Source organism: Copadichromis virginalis, linkage group LG9 (assembly GCF_057382275.1).
Source record: "Copadichromis virginalis isolate Kocher_CV1m ecotype Utaka linkage group LG9, C_Virginalis_male_GT1.1, whole genome shotgun sequence".
Classification (NCBI taxonomy): Eukaryota; Metazoa; Chordata; class Actinopteri; order Cichliformes; family Cichlidae; genus Copadichromis; species Copadichromis virginalis.
The window spans coordinates 30,612,442-30,638,742 of NC_140626.1; the positions used below are offsets into that span (position 1 = coordinate 30,612,442).

Below are 26,301 nucleotides of genomic sequence, written 5' to 3' on the forward strand. Positions count from 1 at the left end.
TATGTTTGGAAACAAAGTTGTGGGGAGTTGCTTCGTTGTATACTAGCAGCATTAGTCCTCTTAATGCTTCCTTTGTCTTTCACTCAGTATTTTGTATGTGAGGATCATTTATTTTACTCACACTTGTTTATGTAGTGATGTTGCTGACATAAACATTTACATTTAACATAAAATATATTATAATCTTGTGCTAAAACCGTTTTAATTTGAAAATAAAAATGACCTCAGTAAGAACTGGACTAATAGGGTGTACTGTTCACATAAAGGTCAAATTTAAATGGACTCGTGGTTACACACTGAGGGAGGATGAGAAAATCTTAGTAGAAACTGAGTCTTACGTTGTGTCTGAGGGTCCAGGTTCATCCCTGAAGTTTAAATGATCAACTTTGGAGCTGTCACTTCTCATAGAAGGACAGCTGGATCCTGCAGACTCTGCTCCACTCTTTTCTTCCTCAACACAAATGTTCATCTTGTGAACTTCTGAAAGTGAGTCTGAGAGGTAAACCAGAAACAGTGAGTTCACATTAGCAGAGGTTATTAAGTTACGGTCAGATTTCTCCACTGAGCCAATTTCAGAATTGTCATGTAAACTAAAACCAGATCGTCATGATACACAGGGAATAGAGAGAAACTTAATTCATCTGGTAAATCTGAAGACAGTTTTCAGGAGCAGGCACTAGTTTGTGGATGCTGCTATGTTAACCTGCCGTGTTGAATACATTGGCTGAGATGGGCAGTATCATTACTTCAATCACATTTTATGAATGTACCTAGAGACCGGCCATGCAGGTACTATGCCAAAGTCAGAGAAGAAGAAACCTGTAGGTGTTCAGACCATAGAGGAAAACCTTCAGACTCAAGATATGAATCATACCGATGTTGTATCATCTGAGAACGGGCTCCCTTTACCAAAGACAAGAAAACATGGGACAAAAAAGAGACGACTGACAGTATACTGATATACTGACCAACAAATTGTCATCCTCTTCCTCCTCACCTCAATCTTTATCTTCTGAAGTGAAGTCGGGGCTCTAATACACAAAAATGTGCATAAACATGTATGTTTATGGTGTTGCAAATACTACAACCCGGACAACAACCCAGCTGAAAAATAACAGCTGGTTAAGCGAACATTATGCCAGCAATGTTTAGTCTGAGTGTCCTAAAAATCATTTTTTCACTCTCATCAACTTCTTTGTCCAATTTCACATCGCATGACAGTTTTTTGCTAATTGAAAAACAAGGTTAAGACATTTAATTTGAATTGGTTAAAAAGCAGAAGGATAAACCAGACTTAGCAAAGAACCACTTTTTTAAAGTGTATCTGGGGGACTTTGTTACTGGCAGCCTGCCACACTATCACAAAAACTTAAATTATTCCAATTTTATTAACTGAACCTAAATCTTAAACCTGAATTTTGCATATCTTAACATAGTGTCCAGTGTACCCTTGAAAAGAAACGTGGAAACTGCACAAATGGAGGACAAAAAAAGGAAACTACAGAAGATGAAGAGTATCTGAAAGTGATGCTGTAGCAAATCCCTGTCACCACAAGGTCCCAACACAAACAGTCAGACAGGATCAGATCTTTTGTTTTCACTCTTTTTTCAAATTGAGTCTGATCTAGGGTCACGGACCAGCCACTGCAGGCTTCATGATGCCATGGACTGACCTTTCCAGAGCCCAGACCTCAACATTACTGAAGCAGAGTGAGATCACTTTGATGGACAAGGGAGAAAAGGGAAGACAAACTGAAAAGAAGAGCTTGGAAGTTGAAAACTATTCCAGGCAATAATTTAAAGAAATTACTAGAAAGCTCGTGCGAGTTCACAGTATGTTGAAGGATAAAAGTGGCCGTGACAGTAGTTCTAAGGAGCTGTTTGTTTAACAGTCTTTTGTTTGTAGGTCCAAACATATCAACAGGCCTGAAATTAAAATCTTACTGTTAAAGAACATTTGCATGGTCTGTGTCACTTGTCAAGCATGATTATTGTTTTAATGATCTAGTGGAGAAAACCAGTTCGACCACAATCCTAAATGTTCTTCCTATGTGTGGAAAAGAATCAACAATTTGTCTTACAGTCAGCACACTGTGTATATATTTTATACCTGTTGAACCATTTCCACACAGCACAGAGCATAAAGCAGATAACACACACTCGCTCAGTTTGTGCACCCGCTTTGGATGTTATTAGTCCATACAGTGAGCGTTATTTAGCAGAGCTCAGCCATGCAGATATGGGCCATAGGGGCCCATATCTGCCAGTTTTCCCTTCCCATTTACAACAGATCAGACGGCCTCTCTCTCTCTCTCTGTCTCTCTCTCTCTGTCTCTCTGTCTCTCTGTCTCTGTACGCACTTTTATTGAATCTTATTTTTAAGAGCCCACAAAGAGCTAAACTGACTGCAAAGCATTTAAACATAGTCTGAACATTAGTGCAGTTCACTTTTTATGTTTTTTAATTATTGTAATTTAGGTCTTATTTAGAGACGGGATGTTAGCAAATGTTGTCATAATAATGGGAAGTAAAGAAGTACAAATACTTACTGTATTTTAGTAGAGTTGTCATGAATTACTGGCTGTGGACCCAAATGAAGGCTGATTAGATGTGCTGACAACATAAAGTGAAAGTGCACCTTTACTGAGTGGGTAGATAGTCCAACAAGCAAAATTAAAAACACATTTGGGAGAAAAATCAATACTAGTACCACTAATTACTAGTAGTAGTAGCAGTACTCCTATACTACTATTAATAATAGTAACAATAGTCAGGATCCTACTGTGGTTGCTTACCTGCGTCAGTTTATCCTTTCTCTTTCTCTCTCTGTGGGGGTGTGTTTGCTGTGAGTGAACATTAAACTACGCCTGTATCCTCTTCTGACGTCCAACAACACAAAAACAAATATTTCCTCAGGCACTCCCTTTAGCAAGAGACTTATACTTTTTTCAGAATCTACTTAATAATATATAAAATGCATTTTACAGTCACTATTTTTCTATCATATCCTTCATTAATTTATTTAAAAAATGAATTCAGCTTTTTTTTTTTTTTTTTTGCCTGCCCGTTTGGTTCTTTTGCCATCAGAATTATTGTCTAAAGGTGAAGAAAGATGCCCAACGGATTTACTTTATCAAATGGACCATCCCAGCCTTGCCGTAATGGTCCATTTGATTCACCTTTTATTGTTTTTTTTTTTTATTTTCACTTGCTAAATACGGGACAGACTTGACTGGGGAAAAGAAAGGGGAGAAAGAAAGAGGGAAAGAAAAACAGTGGGAAAGAGGGACGGGGATAAAGGGCAAAAAAACAAAAACCAACTAAATAAGCAGACAAAAATACATCTTTTAATCACCTGGATCACCTGTTGAGAAAGAAAAAAGAGAAAACAACCAGAAGAAGAAAAAAAGAGGACCATAATAAACAACATCACGATGATCTATGGGAATATAACAGTAAATACTAAATTTTAAACATTATTGTGCAGCACATAAGATCAACAGAACACAGTGTGCTTTGAGGTAGGAGCCAAAAAGGGTGTAGTTTGTGTGTGTGAGCACCCGTGTGTACACCTGTGAGCATGGATGCAAGGTTCCTTCATGTAATGATCTGCTAGAGGGTGTGGGGGGGCCACAGCCCCGTCCTCCAGGGCATGAAGCAGGTATGAAGGAGATCAAGACTCCAGACATCCAGAGGCCCCCAGAACACAAGAGACCAAGGAAGACCCACAGAGGGGCAGCCGCACCACTGTCCCAGAAAGAGCTGAGGAGAGTCCAAGATGAGGGCTCACTCAGCAGCCAGGGGGGGTTGCAGTTGCGGGTTGCAGAAAATTAATTCATCTTAAATGGCCTGTATTTATATAGCGCTTTACTAGTCCCTAAGGACCCCAAAGCGCTTTACATATCCAGTCATCCACCCATTCACACACTGGTGATGGCAAGCTACATTGTAGCCACAGCCACCCTGGGGCGCACTGACAGAGGCAAGGCTGCCGGACACTGGCGCCACCGGGCCCTCTGACCACCACCAGTAGGCAACGGGTGAAGTGTCTTGCCCAAGGACACAACGACCGAGACTGTCCAAGCTGGGGCTCGAACCGGCAACCTTCCGATTACAAGGCAAACTCCCAACTCTTGAGCCACGATCGCCCCTTAAACAGTGTTAAGAGTGTATTTAAAATAACCTTTGTTGTTGTAACATTTTGAAGCTAGCAAAGTATAAAGCCAGTACCATATATGAACTGGTTAGCCAGTTTTTATGGAGGTTTCAATAATTGGTCAATTTTAATTAAATATCAGAAACTGAGAAAACTGAGAACATTTTTCTCAGACTTTCTTGTTTGTCAAGAGTGTGGACCACAGGCCAGCTCCACTGGGGTTTGTTGAAATGTACCACGTTGTCCTTAAAGAGTGAGAGATCTAATCAGGAGGTCAGAACTGAGTTGGCATGGTCCCTTGGACCTAGAGTTGTGAGTTTTTCTTTGTTAGATTGATTGTGACAAAAACAGTCAACACTGGATTTGCAGTTTATTTGTTTTTAAAATCTGAGTTTACCTACTGTCCTTCATTTTAGTATCAGTTTAGCTGTACATTTGTACAGCTGTACATTTGTACAGCTAAACTGATACTAGCCATGAAGGTACTTAAAAAGTAACTCTAACCAGCTGTAATCACCACAACACAGTGAATATTACATTTGGATTATGTGTGTGGATTATGTGGATTAACTGTGTGCACTGGTTAGAATTTATTCTCATGCTCCAAGTTCTACCTCTACCTCTCTCTCTCTCCCTCATGTTGCCCTGTTTCCATCTTCTCTCTAATTAAGCCCACATGGCTGAATTGATACCAGGTGCAGGTGTTCACAGGGCTGTTACCTGCCTTTGGACTTCCTTTTGTCTCATGTCTGTTTCAGCAGGTTCCATCATGAAGTTGTGCAGGTAAATTGGATACTTTTGGTAACATTAATCATAAAAGCCTGTTCCCCTTAGGGAAAGCTACATTTCTAAAATACAAACAAATCTCTCTGCAGTCCAGTGCTCCATGTGAAATGACATGTTACAGGATCAGGATTACCATGATTACCAGTACCATGTGTCTGGTGATTGTCATGTTTCTGTGGATTCTGACCATTTCCAGAGGAGGTGAGTGAAGCATTCACTAGCACCAGCTGAGTCAGACTGAGAAATGGCTCACTTTAATATTTCCCTTCATGTTACTGCAAAATATTTTATGTGCAAAACTTCATCAGTCATTAACAGTCTTTATCTGATGTTTCAGATACTGAAGTTTCCTGTGTTTTCATGACAACGTGCATCTTACCGTGCACTTTCCAGGGAAACACTAGAGGAGTATACATCCACTGGATGCACTTGTCAGAGGGACACCCTCTTGTATACTTGTACTATGGCAACAAAGACCAGCTCAGAACCCAGGACCAACAATTCAGAAGCAGGATGTCGCTGTTCCAGGACCAGCTCTCCAAAGGAAACGCCTCACTCCAACTGACAGGGGTGCAGGTTCAGGACGAGGGCAGATACAGCTGCTACATCAGCACCATTAATACAGAAAAGGATTAATTTATCAACCTTAAAGTGCACAGTATGAAAAATCTGAGGTTTTGGGGGATTTTCCTTTTCTTTTAAGTGCTCGATATTTCAAAAGATTTATACCAACCTCTAATATATGTAGCAGTTGTAGTGTTATGTTGAAAAGCCACAGGTTTACTCTGTATTTTTCAGCCCCAGTCAAAGTCAGCATTCAGCATGCAGGAAACAGGATCACCTGCAGCTCAGAGGGCATCTACCCTAAACCTGAGCTCACCTGGTCAACCAGACCTCCATCCAAGGTGACCTTCAAGAATACAACAACAGTCGAGCAGACCAAGCAGCAGCTCTACAACATCAATGGTTCTTTGATAGCTTCATTCAATGAAAGTGATCGAGTCTACAGCTGCACTGTGAGCACTCAGAGGAACAGGAGGAGAGCCAGTCTGAGGCAGCTACGTGAGTATGACCTCACATATGAGCTAGGAAATGAGGTTGAAAGCTGCTTATTGTTGAATACTGAAACACATGCATTAGATTTACACAGAAGCACTTCATGTGTAGGCTGTTCATCTATACCTGGCATATGCTCAACCTTCTTGTTTCAGCTTCAGTTACTGGCAGCTTCACTGAAACCACAATCCCCTGCCCCAGCTTTAACACTTCTCCAACAAGCCTCATTTGGAGATTCCTTAATCGTGCAATTTTGGAAAAGACTGGGTCTGGTTCCAACTACACAGTCTCAAAGGAGTGGAAGCAGCATGTGAAGGCTGTATCAGAGTTGGGAAGCCTCACATTACTGGGCTTATCTTCAGAGAAGGAGGGAATATACACATGTGAGATTAGTAATGTTGAGGAGATGCTGATTAATTACACCATTATTCGAATAAGTCAAGGTAAAGGAATTTATGTTGCATCCTTCTAATCCACAAAAGCAAGAATCATTCAAAACTTTTAAAATCTCTTTGACATACAAACAAAATAAACATATTAAGGCATCCAGGAGAAATTTAAAAATCAGATTCTTTTACTGTTTCAGGAAATACACACATGACTATTATAGCAATTACTGCAGGGGTGGTAGTACTCGTATGCATCCTATCGTCAGTCTGCCTGGTGCTGTACTGCAAAAGGAAAAGAGGTAAAAGTACATTCTGCCTGTACTACTGAAATATTTGTATCAATCTTATGGATCCAAAACATGTCTCAGGTCAGCAAGAAAACAGCATGACAGCGTCAGAGTGGTGAACCCAACATGTAAGTAAATATTGTGAATAAAAATGCACACCGTGCTATTAGTTATCATATTGGAGAACATTTTTATCATGGAGTTAGGACCAGTTTTCTCACACATGAATCTAAATATTCCCTAGAGCCAGATAAGTCAAATAAGAATTCCCTACTTGAGATCTTACTTTGATGAATTCAGCTTAGCCAAAATCATTTCAGTAAAAAGTTCCAGAATAAGAGTTCAAAAACTCCTTCAGTCTGACAAATGGAAATTCAAACAATAAAGATGAATTCTAATTGTTGTAATGCTTTTACCTCAATTTCAGTTAACAGAGAAGTTGAACTTCATGGATTTAAAGAAGCAAAGTCTCCTGTGAGCTGTTAATAGACTAAACTTCCCTGTGATTCATCCAACTAAAGATTGCATAACTTAATAACTGAATTTTAAGAAAGGTTTGATATGTAAGAGTAAACCACAGCAAGATGAAGGAAAAAAATGATCTTCTGCAGTGGGAAGCCAACTGTCAGCCAGGCACATGAATGTTTTATGCAGTAAAATAATGTGAAAGGAAGCTATTCGGCTTCACATTTGATTGATGGAACTGAAGGTGACCTCGTCCCAGTTACCACTATGACTGAGATATTTTACACTTTCACCTACAAACTGCATGATTTTAACTACTAGCTGCAGGTTTTGTCATAATAAAAATGTGATGGACAATCAGGTTTTTGACTTTTTAAAATATTTTTGTATTTAGTTTATTTATCTATTTACATCTGTGTTTGGGTTTCTAAGATAAGAGCATTGCTATCTGCATGCTGGAAAGATTTCTATGGGACTACAAAATTATGACAGACTACTACGGGTACCAAAGATTTTGTAACCATCTACATCACCTCAGTCATTACCAAAGGAAATTCTATATGTGCTTAACTTTTCAGCTATGTCCAACATTTGGTCCATAGTGATCATAAACACAAGCTCTATAAACACCACATCAGCTGAGGCCTACTGATACGGATAAGCCTTGAAGATCAAGATTCAATTTTATTTTTACAGTGCCAAGAAACAATAGTCGCCTCAAGGTGCTTTTTTTTTTTTTTTTTTTGTAAGGTAGACCCTACAATACACAACGATTAAATGGCTGGACCAAATTTTTCTCTCAAAGCAACATGAATGAGTGAAGAGTGAAGCAGGTGACTGACAGGAGGACTGATGGAGCATCTCCAGTGATCTGGGCTCTGTGTTGATGTCCTGTTTCTCCTTCTGTAATCAAGCAATAACAAGGGTCTTTGCTCTCCATGTGACACTAATATTTGGATTAAAACTTTATTAAGTCGCTGTCTTTACACACAGCTGTTTTCACACCGGTCTGCTGGTCCTCTCCAGTCCCAGCATATACACTATATGGTCAGTGATGACACTTCTGTGACATCGTTGACCATGCGGCTCATAGAGGTGCCATTTAACCCCAGTGTAGTTGGTTTTATGGTGTTTCATCTTACATGTGTACTTGACCTGACAGAATTCAGGTCAAGTACAAGTGTTAATGGAGCTGATTATCATGGTCCCATTAGAGCACTAAAATCTGAGTATTATGCTGTACATAAATGATTTTGAATGGAGTGAACTGTTGAGCAAAAGACCTTCCACACTGGTCCCAGCTGAATCGTTCAACTTCAGCGTACATGATAAAATTCAAATTGTTTTTCTAAGCAGTGAGGGAACTTTGGAAAATGAGCTAAAGATGAAGTTCAATTCTGTGTTTTAAACCCATTTGACTAAAACATTAATTCAGTTTGATCAGGACTGCACAACCTTTACACTGCAAAAAATGTTTTATTTGGGTTTTGGGCAATTAGACTCCCATTTTCACTGTCCAATGCCCCGAATAAAGAGTAAATATGTAAAAACAAAAATGGACACGAAGATGGTTACAAACAGGATGCAATGATTTAAAAGCTTATAAAGACATGTTTTACACGTGATAAAATGTTGAAAACAAAAACTGATAAAAATGTACAATTATAAGAAAAAAGAACATTTTGAATTTTATGGCAACAACACACCAATAAACTGGGGCATGGACCTCAATGTAGCAACTAGCAGCTTATGCTTACAATAAAATGATAGTGTTAATTTGGCAGTTTGTAGCATCAACAGACAGTGTTTATGCAACAGTTTTATGTTAAATGAACACCAGAGAAAAATCTACCAGCAACAAACAGTCAACGCTCACCACACCTATGTGACCAGCAACCAAACCAGAGTCCCAAGAAGCACAAGAAATAAACAATAGCTCAATAAATTTGCATGAACCACTATTAATCTACCAAGTATTGCTTTTTACTTACAAAATAACAAACAAAGTAAAAATACAGAGGTACCGTTTCAATCTGCTTGAAAGCTTCAAAAATGTTTTAACGAACGCATACAGGAACTCTGTCCCTTGTTCTCATATTTTGTTCATCAAGTTGACCTGAAACACCTGAAGCGAAACGATAGTAACTGAGTTGGTAGCAATACTTCATGGTGCTGTGACCGCAGTAAAATCTTCTAAACAAGTGTTACACAAAACATAACTGAAGTCAGTGAACAGCAATAGATTTGCACCAATATCTGATCCAACTTGTTGACTCATTTGGATCAGACTGATATACCAGCCAAACGTAGAACTGGTGCATTTCTAGTCACAACTTTAAGGTTTTGCTTTACTGTGGATGAGCTGATGTTGTTTCAAGTGACCCTTCACAGTAAAAGACTTCCCACAGTTACCACACATGAATGGTTTAATTCCAGCATGGATGAGTTGGTGTGATTTTAAGTTCCTTTGGTGAGTAAAACACTTTCCACACTCAGCACAGATGAATGGTTTAACTCCAGCATGAATAAGTTGGTGTGATTTTAAGTTCCTTTGGTGAGTAAAACACTTTCCACATTCACCACAGATGAATGGTTTAACTCCAGCATGGATGAGTTGGTGTGATTTTAAGGCACTTTGCCGAGTAAAACACTTTCCACACTCATCACAGATGAATGGTTTAACTCCAGCATGGATAAGTTGATGTGATTTTAAGTTCCTTTGGTGAGTAAAACACTTTCCACACTCATCACAGATGAATGGTTTAATTCCTGCATGGATGAGTTGGTGTGATTTTAAGGCACTTTGCGAAGTAAAAGACTTTCCACACTGGTCACAGCTGAATGGTTTAACCCCAGTGTGGATGAGCTTATGCCTCGTCAAGTTACTCTTTGTAGTAAAAGATTTTCCACAGTCAACACAAGAGAAGCATCTTTTCTTATTGTGGAAACATTGGTGTCTCCCGAGCTGCCTCCTTGTGATAAAGCTCTTTGCACAAAGACCACAAGTGAATGATTTCTCTCTCTTTGCTTGTGTGAGGTTAGCATTGTCATCATCGGAAGAGTGCCGAGGTCTCTTTCGGTTGTTGCTTCTTTGTTCCTGTAGTGACAGAGAAACAAACCAATGAGATGCAGTAAAGTGTGTGAATGTGTGTGTGAATGGGTGAATGACTGAATGTAGTGTGAAGTGCTTTGGGGTCCTTAGGGACTATAAAAGCGCTATACAAATGCAGGCCATTTACCATTTATTTACCAGTAAAGGAAAAAGGGTAACCTATGATGTGGATGAAGTTAATGCAGTTTGATACCAGAGTTATCAAACTACACTGTGCAGAGTTACTAGCATCTATATAAGACTCTGCTCAGGTACATCAATTCATATATTTTCTTTTGTTTATCTAATTCAGGGTAGCAGTTAGGTTGAAACCTATCCCAGGTGACCCTGGTTGAGATGGGAGGTACACACTGGACACCAGTCCAGTACACCAATCAATTGCAGAGCGAACACAGAGAGAAAAACAGCCATTCACACCTACAGCCAGTTTACAATTTTCATTTAAGGAGGCCAGAGTACCCGGAGAGAACCCATATACACAAGGGAAGAACATGAAGATTTCATTCCAGTGGATTTGAACCCAAGGATCTTTTTGATGTTAGGCGATTGTGCTAACCACCACCGGCCACCCTCAGACACAAATAATAAATATTTATTAGGTTTATCGATTTCAATTTCTCCCACTTTACTTTTGGAATAGTCACTGTGGGTTACCTGTGTCAAAAGGTTCATTTAAAAAACAATTTAATCTTAAGTTTGATGAAAATGTCACTTAAAGTACAGAGTTTAAAATCTCACTGCTACATGTCAGCAGCAGACTGCAGTCAACTAAATTCTGTCTTCTTATCCCTCCTACTTTAAGTTCATAGTGCTACCTATCACGGCTGCTGTAGGACAAACATCTCTATCTGTAGCGAGTGTAGGCTGTCATGTCAGTCTGACGTTTACATCACCTGGTGTCTGTCTGTATTTACTCTGGAGGAGGATGTAAATCTTTGTAAAAGGAGTCTGATAGTCAGTGAAGCTCACCTCTGACATGTGACAGCAATAGGGAGTCGAGTTGTTGAGAATATTCTGTCCGTTTCTTTGCAAGCTCAGATTATGCATCTGACCCTCACCTCAGCATAGCGGTCACAGGAGTGAGCCTCACTGACTCCCTCTAAATAAAATCCATTCAAAGTTTTGCCTCATCCACAGTAAATAGTGGATGTTCCACTGGCATTATCAAGTAAACGGTGATCTGATAGCATGCGCCCACTAAATAAACGCCAGGCAGAACATTTGAAGTTACTCTGGGGTGACTGAGTAAAATAAAATTTAAAATATCAAAAAATATTTAATTGTCACATATAGAGTACAGAGGGAAGATAATATAGTAGCTTCCACAAACCAGTGCCCAATTCTACGTTTATGAGAACGCATCAGTTTGTTGGAAGATGAAAATTATACACATATTTATGAGCAAAACATTCTGCTGTTATGTAATTGCAACAAAAGAAATACTTGCTGCACCTTTAAATGTAATTTAAATGCAGTTTATGAAGAATGTGAATAAGATATGCATTGTGCTTGACCTTTTTTAATTTACAAATATTCTTTTGCTTTTATTGAATAAGTTACAGGTTTTGAACAGCTGTCTAACAACAACAGATGTTCAACAGATACACACAATAACATTAACAAAAGACAGATTTTTTTTTACCTTTTGTGAAGAATCCATTCAAGTCTCCTCTTCCTATCACCAATCACCTGTGAGATTAAACACATTGGAATTACCAGCACCGATTAACCAACCAGCGGGCCGGATTGGAGTAATGACTTATGTTTGAAACCCCTGAGCTTCATGCAAATTTGACTGTTGGGATGGACATCCAACAAAACTCTGCAGATACATTTTGTGCATCCACAAATGCCAGTTGAGGCAGCTAATATGATTTGAAAATTAAACTGAATGCTAATTAATGCCCCTCAGTCCAGCAGGTCCAAATCCATCTGAACCCAAGAGCCAAGCTTTTGGGTCTGGGAGTGGCTTTAAAGGAGGTCATCCTGATCCCTCCCTGCAGGAATCACTTCTGTACAAAGTTCAACTTATTTTTCATCACAATAGCAACAGATCAGGTCTTAGTGAAAGCTGCAAGAGCATTCAGCAAACTAAAAGTCACAAAGGCTCTGAGACCGTACTCTCACAATCACAGAAATACCACTTATGTACAGTTTGGTTAAAACATTCAAATAATTGAAACAAATAATAGAAAACACCCTCACACAATAATAATACCTAGTTCTGATGGTTTCTGCTGCTTTTCCAGATTACTCCAGGAAAAAAAACAACCACAATCAACAATCACAGCAAGTTTTCAAATGTATAAAAATAACTATCTATGACAAAACTACAAAGGCTCTCCTCACCTTTAGAGGAGGCCAGGGCACAAACTGAGAAAAACTCTGAAGAAGCTTTAACAATTTTTGGCTCATTAATCAAAGAGCACAAACCGCTTTTCTCACCTCTGCAGATAAACAGACATTACCAACTCGGTTCTCCACCAAGAATTCTCCAGGTGAACAACTTTGGTTTGATTGGAGGTTGTTCCACCAGTTCAGAGCTGATTTGGCTCCACCTGCTGGTCTGGAGTTTAAAGCAACAAGCAGGAAGAAAAAGGTTCTCTTCTTAGTCCTGCTGACAAACGGTGAAATGTAATTTACTCAAATACTGGAGCCTACGACAAACTTGGGCCCCCTTTGTTACTGTTTCTACACCTTGTTTTTTAATTTGGAAAATGCATCCATGCCTATTATAGTAATTACTGCAGGGGTTTGCTGTACTGCAAAAGGAAAAGAGGTAAAACTAGGTTCTGTCTGAACTACTGGAATAATTTGTATATTTGTATTGATCTCATGGATCTAAAAGATGCATGACAGTGTCAGACAGTGGTGAAACCAATAGCTCAGTAAATCTCAGAGTTCAAAAGCCTCTTCAATCTGGAAATTCAAACAATAAAGATGAATTCTAATCGTTGTAATGCGTTTTCCCCTCAATTTCAGTTAACAGAGAAGTTGAACTTCATGGATTTAAAGAACCAAAGTCTCCTGTGAGCTGTTAATACACCAAACGTCCCTCTGATTCATCCAACTAAAGATTCCAAACCTTTATAACTAAAAAGAAAAAAGTTTGATATGTAAGTGTAAATCAAAGGGAGCTGAAGAAAAAAGGATCTTCTGCAGTGGGAACCCAAGTGTCGCCCGGCAACGTCAATGTTTTATGCATTACAATAATGTGAAAGGAAGCTAATCGGCTTCATGTTTGATTGATGGAACTGAAGGTGACCTCGTCCCAGTTATCGATATGACTGGGATATTTTACACTTTCACCTACAAACTGCATGATTTTAACTACCAGCTGCGGTTTTTATTGAGATAATAAAAATGTGATGGTTCATGTTCACTCAAAGCAACATGAATGAGGGAAGAGTGAAGCAGGTGACTGACAGGAGGACTGATGGAGCATCTCCAGTGATCATTGCATGAATAGGATTTCAGTGTTTTTTTAAGTTTAAATCGGTATCTTGAAGAGGTTCTATTCAGATGTTCTGTGTTGCTGTCTGTACTCAAACAATAAAAAGGGTTCTTGCTCTCAATCTGACACTATTTGGATTAAAACTTTATTAACTCGCTGTCTTTACACAAAGCTCTTTTCACACCGGTGTGCTGGTCCTCTCCAGTCCCAGCATATACACTATATGGTCATTGATGACACTTCTGTGAAAGCAGAATCAGAAAACGTTATTTATCCCCACAGGGCAATTAAGCAACACATCAATAAATTTGGGCATGGACCTAATTAAAGTAGCAACTAACAGCTTATGCTAACAATAAAATTATATTTTTAATTTATCAATCTGTAACAGACGGTGTTCATATAACAGTTTTATTTTCGTCTCAGGGTCCCAGATTGAACCAGAGAAAAACCTACTAGCAACAAACAGTCAAAGCTCACCACACCCTTTGATCAGTAACCAAAACAGGGTCCCAAGAAGCACAAGAAATAAACAATATAGCTCAATAAATTTGCATGAACCAGTATTGCTCTACCTAGTATTGTTTTGTACTTACAAAAACAAGCAAATAAAAGAAAAAGGAAAATACAGATGTAGCGTTTCAGCCTGCTTGAAAGATTCAAAATGTTTTAATGAATATATACAGAAACACTGTCCCTTGTTCTCATATTTTGTATGTGGAGTTGATCTGAGACAGCTGAGGCGAAATGAAGTTTCTTCAGTTCTAGGTTCAAATGGTGGAGAGTCCCAGATTTAAGCCCTGTGGTGACACTCCCACTCTGTTAAAGTGTTAAGGCTCTGTTAGTGTTAGGGCCTTAACACACCAGAAGTGTGGGCTAAATAAAGTAGGTATCAGACCTCAATTATGAGATAGGGTCAATTAATACATATAAGATATCAGCTAAGAAACTAAAAAATACACAATAATAAGATTAAAATAGATGAGATGATGGCACTAGCTAGTCAGGAATGCCAGATTAAATAGGTAAGTATTCAACCATGATTTGAAAGATTGACTTGAGTTCAAGGCACAAATAGTCGCAGGAAGGTTGTTTGTGAGGTTAGGTGCAGCTGAGACAAAAGCACAATGGCCTCGGGTCCTCAGCTGAGACCTAGGTTGCGCCAAGAGTAACTAACCTGATGATCTTAGTGCTCGACTTGGAGTGTACAGGCTGAGAAGGTCAGTGAGATAGCTCAGTGCAATGTTATTTATGATTTTAAAAGTAAGCAACAAGATTTTAAAATCAATACGATATTTGATGGGTATCCAATATAAGTCAGCTAGAACTGGAGTGATAGAAGCAAACTTTCCAGTTCCAGTTGGGAGGCGAGCTGCAGCATTTTGAACAAGCTGTAATCTGTGAAGAGGGACAGATTGGACATAATAATCTGGAAGTCACAAAAGCATGGATACGTTTTTCGAGATCCTTGTGCGGTACATAATGCTTAGTTTTAGAGATTTGGCGCAGGTGATAGAAGCCAAATTTAACTACAAAAAACACTTGTTCATCAAGATTAAATGAACTTTCCAGGAAAAAAAAACCTCGATTGCTTATAGTGTCGGAGAGAAAGCTGACAAGAGGCCCAACTAGAACAGCTCATCCTGAGGAATATGACTGTTCTGAGTCCCTGCCTCCATGTACTTATGTAATTAATCACTGGACAGCTGAACAGGTATGTTTATAAATAATATTATATTATGCCAATTTTCTTATACACATTTTTGACCTGGGTGTAGAATTAATTGCTGATTGTCACCTTTAGAGTAGGCCAGGGCACAAACTGAGAAAAACTCTATGAGCAAAGAGCACAAACAGCTTTTCTCGCCTCTGCAGATAAACAGACACTAACAGCTCAATTGCTCTACAGGTAAGAATTCTCCAGGTGAACTTTGGATTTATTGGAGGTTGTTCCACCAGTTCAGAGCTGATTTGGCTCCACCTGCTGATCTGGAGTTTAAAGCAACATGCAGGAGGTTCTCTTCTTGGTACTAATGAACAAAACAAACGTTTTTTATTGAACTGCAATACTGATTTTACAGAGAGGGGGTTTGGGAACTGGTTTCCCAAAAGCATTGCAAACAGGTGCTCTGCTCGAGAGGACACTGTATGATAGGAGCTAACATAGTTTTGAAATGTTTGTAATTGAGTTTAGAGGCTTAACTAAACACTAAAACTCCTGTTTCAGTTTCTGAGCTACTGCTCCTTCACTTCAGTCCACGACCAGATAATATTTAAAACAGTTGTCCCCATCATGGTCCCTGTAACAATGACCAACCAGTGTTGTATAATAGTTATAATAGTTTACTTACTTTTGAACTCAGACAGCACTCATAGAGATTACATCATGTGACTGTAAAACATTTACCTGCAGTAACAACTTTTTGCCACATGATGTAGCCAGTGAGTCAGATTGCATCAAGCTCACTGGGTGTGTTGCAGGTTATTGTTAAATTTTCCACACACAGCTTAAGCCCCATTGCCCCTCATACAGGGGCACTGGGGCTCAAGAGGTATGTGACCCTCTATGATTATACAGAGAGAAAGGCCTCAAGCCTTTTATGCAAATATCAGCCTATGTAGCATCCACAGAAACCTTAGAATCTCAGCTAAATGCACATTTAACCCATTTCTACAACCACCAAACACAGCGAAAACAAGCAATGATTAAAAGAGCAGTTATGTAAATACAAAAAAGTCCGCTAAAAACACCCGAACTCTCCAGACTTCATGTAACACTATAAATAATGGCTTGTTAGCAGGCAGAGCTATCACCTATTCCAAACATCAAGTTTCACCACGCTCCAACCAAAATTCACTGAACCAGACGCAAAAGAAGAACCTAAAAGCACAATATTTATTTATTAATAGTGCTTTAATGTTTCACTGTTTCACTTTAGAAGCATAAATCTTTACACAGATGGTGTTTATATGTTGATTTACTGAATATCTGTATTACAATGTGAACTAAAGCTTGTATTCTGCTGACAGGTGAGTGCCTGGCAGAGTAGTCGAGGAACCAGGAGGAGTCACCTTTGGAGAAAAAGGGAAATAAACATCACTACAACACATACACTGACAGATGGACAGAGAGGAGTTATGCTGCAGCCTTAGCATGCTGTGGGGAATATTTAGTTTTTACTTGTCTCTTTTCACTTCCTGTGTGTTTATACATTAAATATTACATAAGAATCGATACATGAGGATCAAACTCACACATGCACAGAGAGAACATGTAGAATCATGCAGAAAGGCCCAAGATCACATTGCTAATAACTGCACCATCATTACAAATTTTAACATGGGTAGGCCATGCAAACTTCACTGATGGTGGGGTTGAACCCAGGACGTTCTTGCTGTGAAGCAACAGTGCTAACGACCTCAGATGTTCCTGTATCACTGTAAATCTTGACCAGTGTAGTCAGTCAGTTTATGTTGTTATTTACTGTTATACATCTGAAAGAATTTGAAAGGTGAAAAGTGAAATATATATAAGTTACAGTAATGGGATACGGATTTTGTTGAAATGCTGTCTTTGAAGTGATGTGTTAAATGTTAAAGGCATTAATTGGCTGTGGAGTAAAGTTGCAAAATCTGGAAGATTTGAGTCTAAAGTGTCTTTAGATGGCACATGTTATGATATGTGTATCCATTCAACCTTTTCTTCTGCTAAAAAGAAAATTTAATAAAACTACAAGATGGGCGGGGAAGATCCTTCATGATCTTATCTCCAAGTCTTCGTGTTCCAACATGACTTTGTGCACAAAACGAAATGCCTTTGACTGCAGGAACTATGGGACTTTGATGTCTGAAGAAGACTTACCCAGAATACTCAAAATCAACTGTGTTTCCTTCCTTGCAGTCCAGTGATGCATATCATCATTGCTGCCTTGTATGTGGTGATTGTTATAGTTCTTTTAATACCTACGATTTCGAAAGGAGGTGAGTAATACATTTTTCTGCTGTTACCATGATGAGAAAAATGACTCTGTTACACGTTTTGGTCAGTGTTCTTGTTTTCTAAATCTGTGCAGCAATATGTTGCCTCTAAAGGGAAAGAGCTGCTGCATCCATACACGGGCACAGCAGCAGTAACTCAAGCAGTTATTACCCCAGAAATAAAAGCCTGTTGCTTGAATATCTATTAAAGTTACTGTGTCATATGGTGGTCTTTATCCTTCAAGCTCGGGTCCTCTACCAGAGGCATCTTGAGAGTCCTGCGCAGTATATTTATGCTATAATAATAATTTTGTACCAATGTCTCAGATGACATCTTGCCATGAGCTGGAGAGCATCCGTGACAGTTGGCTTGATCTCTTTATCTCTTTTCCTGACTTCTAGCATGGGAGAGTTTATGTACCTTTTTTTTTAATCATTGAAGTGGCAATGATACTATAAGAAATAACACCTTAGTGAGGATGGGATCTTTCTTTCTTACTTCACCATGTTTAACACAATGCCTTAGTCTGTATATCTTCTGGCAATTGTAATTCAAAGTAACACACAATAGCCTAATTTTGATAACTTTAAGAGACTAAGAAGGCTGTAGATATTGTAAAAGTCCAGATGCCTATACAAACCTCATCATGCAGCCCAGAACGAGGCAGGGTTAGAATTTATATACACCTGGATGTTAGTTCCTACCTAGTAGGCACTACTGTGCATAAAAGGCACGGTTTGCCAATACCCTGTAGCATATGTGTAATAGATGCAATGTGACTGTACATTACACACAGTCTTAACAGACAAATAAATTGTAGATTGCTTTCTTTGGACTCCATCATGGAGGAACATTGTCACAAGTAACTTTTTCACATTACAATGTAATCAATTTGAAAACAAAACAAAAAAAATAGTGTAGTGCTATACACTCCTGCCTAAAAAGCACAAGATCTCTTGTATAATCTGGAGGAAACACCAATCCCTCTGAGTCGTTCACTCAGCATATTCACTCGAACTGCAAGAACTGCAGCCGTTAATTCCAGCCTGGGAATTGTAGTTTGCTTGAGAGGAGCAACTCTAGCCTTTCCCAGGATAAAAGCAACATGCGTGATGTTATTCTTTTCCAACTTTAAATATGACACTGTTCCATAACCATCTTGACTTGCATCAGAAAAATTATGAAGTTGTGCCTTATTTGGTCTTCCAAAGCAACTTGGTTTAATGCAACATTCCACTTTGAACTTTAAAATCAGCTGGAGATCCTCCAGCCAATCACGCCACCGCTGGGAAAGAGAGTGGGGAATAACTTCACCCCACTTCAAATTTTCTTGGCAAAGCTCTTGTAGCAACAGTTTAGCTGGCATACTGAAGGGAGACAAGATTCCCAAAGGATCATACAGTGAGCTGACCACAGACAAAATGCCCCTTCTGGTTGTTGGACGGTCCTGCAGGGAGGTTCTGAACTGGAACTTGTCTGTTTCTATGCACCACTGTAAACAGTGTTGGGGAGTAACGGAATACATGTACCGCCGTTACGTATTTAAAATACAAAATATGAGTAACTGTATTCCGTTACAGTTACCGTTTAAAAAGGTGGTATTCAGAATACAGTTACTTTGTTGAAATAAATGGATTACACTGCGGTACTTTCCTGTTTCATATTGTCGCGGGTCAGGACTGTTTGGGTTTTGTTTGACAGCTACGTTCTGTTGTTCCAGGCGGCAGCGTTACGGTTGCCATGGTTACAGGGCGACGCTCTCTCTCTCTCTGCGACTGTGTGTTTCCTGGGTGAGAGAGCGCCTTTTCGTTGTTGTTGTTGTTGTGCTAAGCTAACAGGCAGAATGCTACAAGCATAGCTCTAAAGAATGTAGCATCATGGGCAGTATAGTCCGTGTTGCAGGGAGAATGGACTGCCATACACGTTATGTGTCTGTGAGCGCGAGGAGGGAGAAAAAGGCGAGTGGAAAGGTACGAGTTGTCATCGAGGAAAAACGGGAGCTGGAAGCATGTAAATATAATAATAACCACTGCAGCCAAGAAGAGTGCCTGACGAGCCCAGTTGTAAGTAAGCTATTAAGACTCGACTGTACGCTGTGTTCGTGTTTTCCTCCGAAACAACAAGTTCCGTTGGAGCAGCCTTTCAATGCCTCTCTCTGTCTCTCGCAAGAAAAGTTGACCCACACAACAAAGTAAAGCTATTTTTCGGCTATGAGCCGACAGGGACCCCGCCGTATTAGTCAGAGGTCCCTTTACTACAGTTCGGAGTCGCGGACCTTCAGTAACAGTAATAAATCACACAGCAATAGTACATTCACGTTGTTGTAAAAAGCATGATAATATATTAAGTAATCCAAAGTATTCAGAATACGTTACTGTCATTGAGTAACGTAACGGAATACGTTACAGAATACATTTTAGGGCATGTAATCTGTATTCTGTAATGGAATACATTTTAAAAGTAACCTTCCCAACACTGACTGTAAACCCAGTGCTCTCTCAACTGGAAGTTGATCTGCTTTCCATCATCTTTGTGCAACTCATCTGCAGACACAAGCTCGGCATATCCTTGTTCAAGCATGTTGTTTACACATTCAGTGTATTCATCCTTATAATGAGCATCCTTTTCAAATCTCCGTCTGAGACTCTGGAGACTCTGGAGACGCTGCTCCGCGACACAGAGGTTATTTGGCAAGCTGGGACCTTCTCTCCTGAAAGGCAAATCAATGTGATAATGATTTCCAATAAGCTTTATTGAACTACTAACAATATCCATGAAACACAGATCCTCTCTGGACATTTCAGTCTGCTCCTCTGAGGATCTTTCATAAAAATCACGATTGTACTGTTTAATCAACATTTCTTCAAGACGCTCAACAGAAATCCTATTGGCTGTTACAGCAGTGCAGTTGTTTTTATTTCCACTGTTACTTCCAGTGCGCAGGGGACCATTTATGACCCAGCCAACTTTTGTTTTTGCAGCATAAGGTCCACCCTCCACACTGTTTATCACCTTCCATGGCTCTAAAACATTGGAAGCATCAGTCCCTATCAGTAGCTCCACCTCTGCATCAATGTTGTGAAGTTTAACAGGTTTAAGATGAGGCCACTGATCGATGTCGCCTTGCTGGGGAATATTGACTGTAGAAATTGACATGGTCTTTTGAGTCAACACATCTGGCAACGCCATGAAATCATTTGCTTCCAAACCAGACAGAACTTGTGCACTAACAATCCTATTTTGACTCATTGTTCTCAAAAGGATATTGGTCTTTTTACCTTTAAGATTCAGTCTTTTTGCCAGGGTTCTGTACAGAATGTACCTGAACTTCCAGGATCCAAAAACGCATAGGTTTGCACAATTTTATTGCTCTTTTGGCTCTTAACTTCAACTGGAACTATAGGAAAAACTACATTAACTTCATGACCAGCCCCAATATGCCCACATGTCTGAGTGGTTGCAGTTGAAAAGTGGACATCAGAGCTTGTCATCTGTTGAGTTTGTTCTGAGGGTACACCTGGATCTTTTTGCTCTATTTGAAGAACCCCTGGGTGCTTTTGGTGACACACTTTGCAATCCAAACGACTCCTACAGTCTTTGCTTGTGTGACCAACTTTTAAACAACCAAAACAAATTCCCCTTTCCTTGATAAAAGTCAACCTATCCCGATGCATTTTAGCTTTAAACTGCTTACAATTCTCTAGTAAATGATTGCTGTGTGAACAAAACAAACAACTTGTCATGGTCCTGGGTCGGTGACCCAGCGCTTTAAGTTTATTATTATCATTTTCTAGTTTATAATTATGATGATTATTATTGTTTGAGTTCTCTTCGGTCCGCCTCTGAGTCTGCGTCTGTATCTCTGTCTGTCTATGGTCTCACCCCGTCTGTTTGTGAATCTGTCTGTTCAGTTCAGCGTCTTGTCTGGTTCCCCGTGTCTGAGTTTCCTGTTTTATTGTGAAGGTCTGTGTCTTATGTGAGTGTGCTCAGGTTACGTTTCCCCTGTCTCGTCAGCTGTGATTTCTCCAAGGTGTGTTCCCCTCCTGTCTCTCATCCTTTGATTACTGCCGTCTGTGTATTTAAGCCCTGTGTTTCTCTGTGTCGGTGCCGCGTCGTACCCTCAACTAGCTGTGTGTGCCGCTTCTATGTTCCTAGTGTTTAGTCTCCTGCTCTAGTTTAGTATTTCTTTTCCAGTGTTTGGTTCCTCTGTTCAGACTTTAGTTTGTCTTTTGGTGAGTTTAGTTTGTACGAGGTTTTTCCCAGCAATAAAGCTGCGCTTTAAGTTTCACTTCCGTGTCTGAGTTCTGCATTTTGGGTCCACCACTCCTGCTTGTCTGCCTGCCACACAGCGATTCATGACACAACTATGCAGAACAATGGAGTTTGTTCTGCTTCCAGTTGATTGAGTCTTGACTCCTGGCACTGTACTGACATTAGTGGCAAAACTACTTCCCTTTTTTCTTTGCTTGGTGGAACTTGAAGCTTTAAAGCTGCTTCCAGATTGTGAGTCTTGGATGTTGCCAAACACTGGATCTGATGCTACTTTCACCTGTTTTATTATGAAGGCAACCAGATCAGTGAACACTGCTCTGTAACCATTTTGTTCCTGCAGTTCATAGGCAACAACTCTCCATTTTTCCCTCAATTTGTATGGAAGTTTCATAACAATCATTCTCATATTTGAGGGCAAATCCAACTCCTTCATATAAACAACTTGCTGTGTTAGATTCGAACATCCTTTAAGAAAAAGAGAGAATGACTGAAGACCTTTCACATCCTCACTTTTAATAGGTGCCCAACTCACAATCCTCTCCAGCTGAAGCATCAACTTTTACCATCATCTCATCCACCTGATGTTGGTTTCGACTTTGTCTAGGTATGATTACTTGTGATTCAGATGCAGAATTTATACCAGAGTAATCTCTTTCTGCCGGAACAAATGTATCAGCACAAGGATTTAAATTAGGCGCTTCTTGTACGTGCCCTCTTTCAAAATAAGAGTTCATTCCATCAGAAGGCTCAGAGCTACAAACTGAGTTTATTTTTAAGACACGAAGCTTTGCCTTAGTTGCTGACAACTCTGTTTCCAAGGATAATTTCTCCTTTTCTTTTCTCAGTTTTTCCTCTTGCGCTTCAATAGAATGTTTTTCTTTAATGCAGCGAGTCGCTCCATGAGCGCTGCCTTGTCAGCCGCAGCTTTAATGCATGCGGAAGATGTTGATGAAATTCGACTTTGCTGTGACAATGTTTTCGAAGGTGGCTTTACACTTGAGATATTAGAGACACTGTCTTCAGGATTTATTTCATCCAAACTTTCAACAGCTTGATCATTAAGAGCAGTATTGCTTTGTTCAGTATACGGCTCGCCCGCCTCCTGCAACCAAACCTTTACTTTGTCCATAAAAACAGAGAATGCTGTCACCTTCGACTGAAAATGTGTGCTTTGCCTTGTCACTTCATCTTCTGGCAGTGGCGAACTTAAAAAGGATTCTTGCAAAGCGTTTGCATCTTGATAGCATTTAATAAACTTCCCAAATTCAGAAGACACTTCCTTAACGTTCCCATGTGAGGTCATTAAAGCGGAAATTTTCCCCATGTACTTAGATGCTTGCTTACACATTGAACTCCACTTTTCTTGGCATGTCTTTATATACAAATCCAAACCTTTTGGCGTAAATTTGATGCTTCTTTTCTCTGCTTGAATCTGAGTGTCATCCTCATGTTTACTCTTAATATCCGACATTTTTATTGTCCTCTTGGATTATTTCGAACATTATAAAGATGCACAGCACACTGAGAATCCATAGCATAAAGCGCAAACACGACATCCATTTACCTGCTGATTGCAGTGAACAACCATTTCCACAGAGGGCGTTGGCATGTTTCAATTAGCAATCCAATTATGCACCAATTTAGTACATCAAAACTCAGTTCATCAGTCTTTGTAGTGAAATAATGTCTTTAAATTCCAATAGCTTCACCGTTTTCCTTTAAGGCTTAAACAATATCATCACTCACCAGCTTTGATGAACGAGTGACATGTTGATCCAGGCTTCAACATCAAATCCGTCTGGATTACTCACAGATGATCCAGTAACTTTTATTCGAGTTCGACGGTGATCCTTGAAATCCATATATCCAACATATCCATTAATGAAGGATTATTCCTTTGTCCACGGGCAGGTTTTTTACTTTTTCTGGTGGCAATTCCTTTTGTTTGACAAACCGAACATCCCACAATTAAAAGTCCATAAGCCACTGCTGCACTGAGATAATATTTCGTACGCAGGCAAAAGAAGTCCACTGTCCAAACTTGAAAGATGCATTTTTATGGTTTATTTTATCCAGTTTGGCAATAACAAGATCCATTTTTGTTACTTCCTGCTGCTTCTCCTGCTCTGGTAAAAAACCATGGGCCCACCCCAGTGCATGCTGGTCCTATACCAGTCTCTTTATTTATAGACACAAAATGACCCTACAGCTCTTACTGACTAATTTAACAAGGTAACATCAAACAAACAAAACAAATATTAACCTACAAATAAACTTGTAAATAAACCCCAAATATAAGTAAACTAACAACAAACTTTAACTAATTTCAAAATAAAAAAAAAAATAAGAACAAATAGCTCCAACAAGAATTATTGTCTGAAGGCCAAGAAAACTGCCCAACAGATTTATCTTCCCAAATGGATCATTATGGCTTTTGCCATACTGGGCAACTTGATTGTCATAGTTTTTTCAATCTTTATTATTCATTTATTTATTTATTTTACTTGTAATAAGTTATTACAGTCGAAACAGACAGGGGTGGGGGAGAGGACAGAGAAAGACAAAGAAAAGAGAAGCCGGGAAGAGGCTCAACAAAAGGAGAGGGGAAGAAAAACAGAGGGGAAGAGAGAGACAGAAAAGACACTAAAAATCTGCTAGATCACCTGCTGGAAATTTTGTGTTTTTGGAATAATATTTCAGCTTCTGAAAATGTGCATGAGTATGACAACACAATCTCATGCAGTCCCTCAAACATTCAACTCATGTAGAGATTCAACCATAATCAGGTCATCCTGAATAGGACTCTGACCAACTACACAATCTCAGAGAAATGGAAGCAGAAGTTTTCAGGAGGGAATTTACACATGTGAAGTTAGTGATGCTGAAGAGTCGACAAAAACTTTTAGAAAAACTAACTACCCATTTAATAAATAAAATTAATTAGTTTATTTTGTTTAAGGTTGTTTTAACTACTGTCATTGAGTCAAAAAAGACAATGGAACTGATTACTATCTTAATATGAAAGCTGCTGTAATGCTAAACATTGAATTAAACCAAAAGAATACACATTTTTCCCATTTTTTCCTAGTACATATTATCTAGTAAACATTTCTAAAATATAAGCACCTCTTGTTACACTCCATCACATACTTTCTTAATTGTCTGATTTCACCATCAACGTGGTGCCATTTAATGTTAGCTAACATGTTAGCTTTCAGGTTAAGTGCAGCTGTTTAATGCCAGGTTATTAAGAAGCAAAAGTGACAATCAGGAAAGAATAAAAGATTGAAAAGTGCTGGATTTGGTCTGTGTGCCATCTTAAAGACAAGTAAAGGAGAGGCAGCTTGAGTCTGAACCTCCGTACCTGTTTAATTATGTAGGCAGAAGCCAATATTATATGACGTTTACTCCACAGTATTGTTAAGGTTCAAATATTGAGGAAGGAGAGTACAAACAACCGTGGTCCAGAAGATCTTGGTCAAACAATTGATTTTAATGAATACACGCGTGGGAAGAATAATCTGTACGCAGACAGGAATTAATCTTCGACTTAATCAAAGCATACACAGATTTTTATAGCATCAGGGTTTGAATTAATGACGCCCCTTCATACGTCACAGACAGAATATATACATACGTCAAATCAAAACCACAATGACTTTTAACACAGTTTAAAAGAACGCTGTCTTCGTCTCGTCTGGAACACGAGCCCCACATCCTGCCAGACGCTGTTCCTCTTTCCAGAGACAAACATGACCAACTTCTCACCTATAAATGAGTCTACTAATGTGTGTGTATGTATATGTTGACCTTACATGCCCTCTCATCTCACCCGTTGCACTTCTGACCTTCTACCAGACCAGAGGCTCATCCTTATGTGTAATAACCTAACTGAAACTATATGTACTATGTTGAATAAATGTTTTAATCAAGAACCTCTACTAAGGGCTTAGTAAAAGAATATAAAAGTATAACAGACAATTTGAATAACCTAGTAATTCAAATAGCCTTGTCTAACCTGCTCAGAATAACTTAGACTCTGCTTTCACTTCTGCTTTCCCTTCTGCAAACTCTCTGCAACTTCCTGTCAGCCTGCAACTTAGTCTTTCTAAAAGACACACACAGTTTAAACCTCTGAATACAATATCAATGCTGCAGATTCTATTATTAATGCAATGGTAATGATGATGATTATTTAACAATAGCAGTAAAATAATTTCCCTGCTCCACAGTATGCAACAGAAAACCTGCTTGATTTCATAGTTCAGCAAGTAACCATTGACATCTTTCAAAATTAATTTTACTTGGTCTTCCATCTCCATTTTAAGTTTGTTTATGTGTTTGA

General features: G+C 39.2%; 1 long non-coding RNA gene and 2 pseudogenes across 1 annotated transcript; 1 reads left to right on the plus strand and 2 right to left on the minus strand.

Moving 5' to 3' along the window:
- Positions 1-505: 505 nt before the first annotated feature.
- LOC146702147 (uncharacterized) lies at positions 506-2,829 on the minus strand. Its single transcript, XR_014922403.1, has 3 exons — positions 2,796-2,829; positions 2,550-2,613; positions 506-1,031 (listed from the first exon to the last, which is right to left on the minus strand). It is a non-coding gene; the product is annotated as an uncharacterized LOC146702147 (long non-coding RNA).
- A 2,247-nt stretch (positions 2,830-5,076) lies between these two features.
- LOC146702148 (programmed cell death 1 ligand 1-like) lies at positions 5,077-6,470 on the plus strand (annotated as a pseudogene).
- A 15,998-nt stretch (positions 6,471-22,468) lies between these two features.
- Positions 22,469-23,427, minus strand: LOC146702149 (uncharacterized; annotated as a pseudogene).
- Between the last annotated feature and the right edge of the window lie 2,874 nt (positions 23,428-26,301).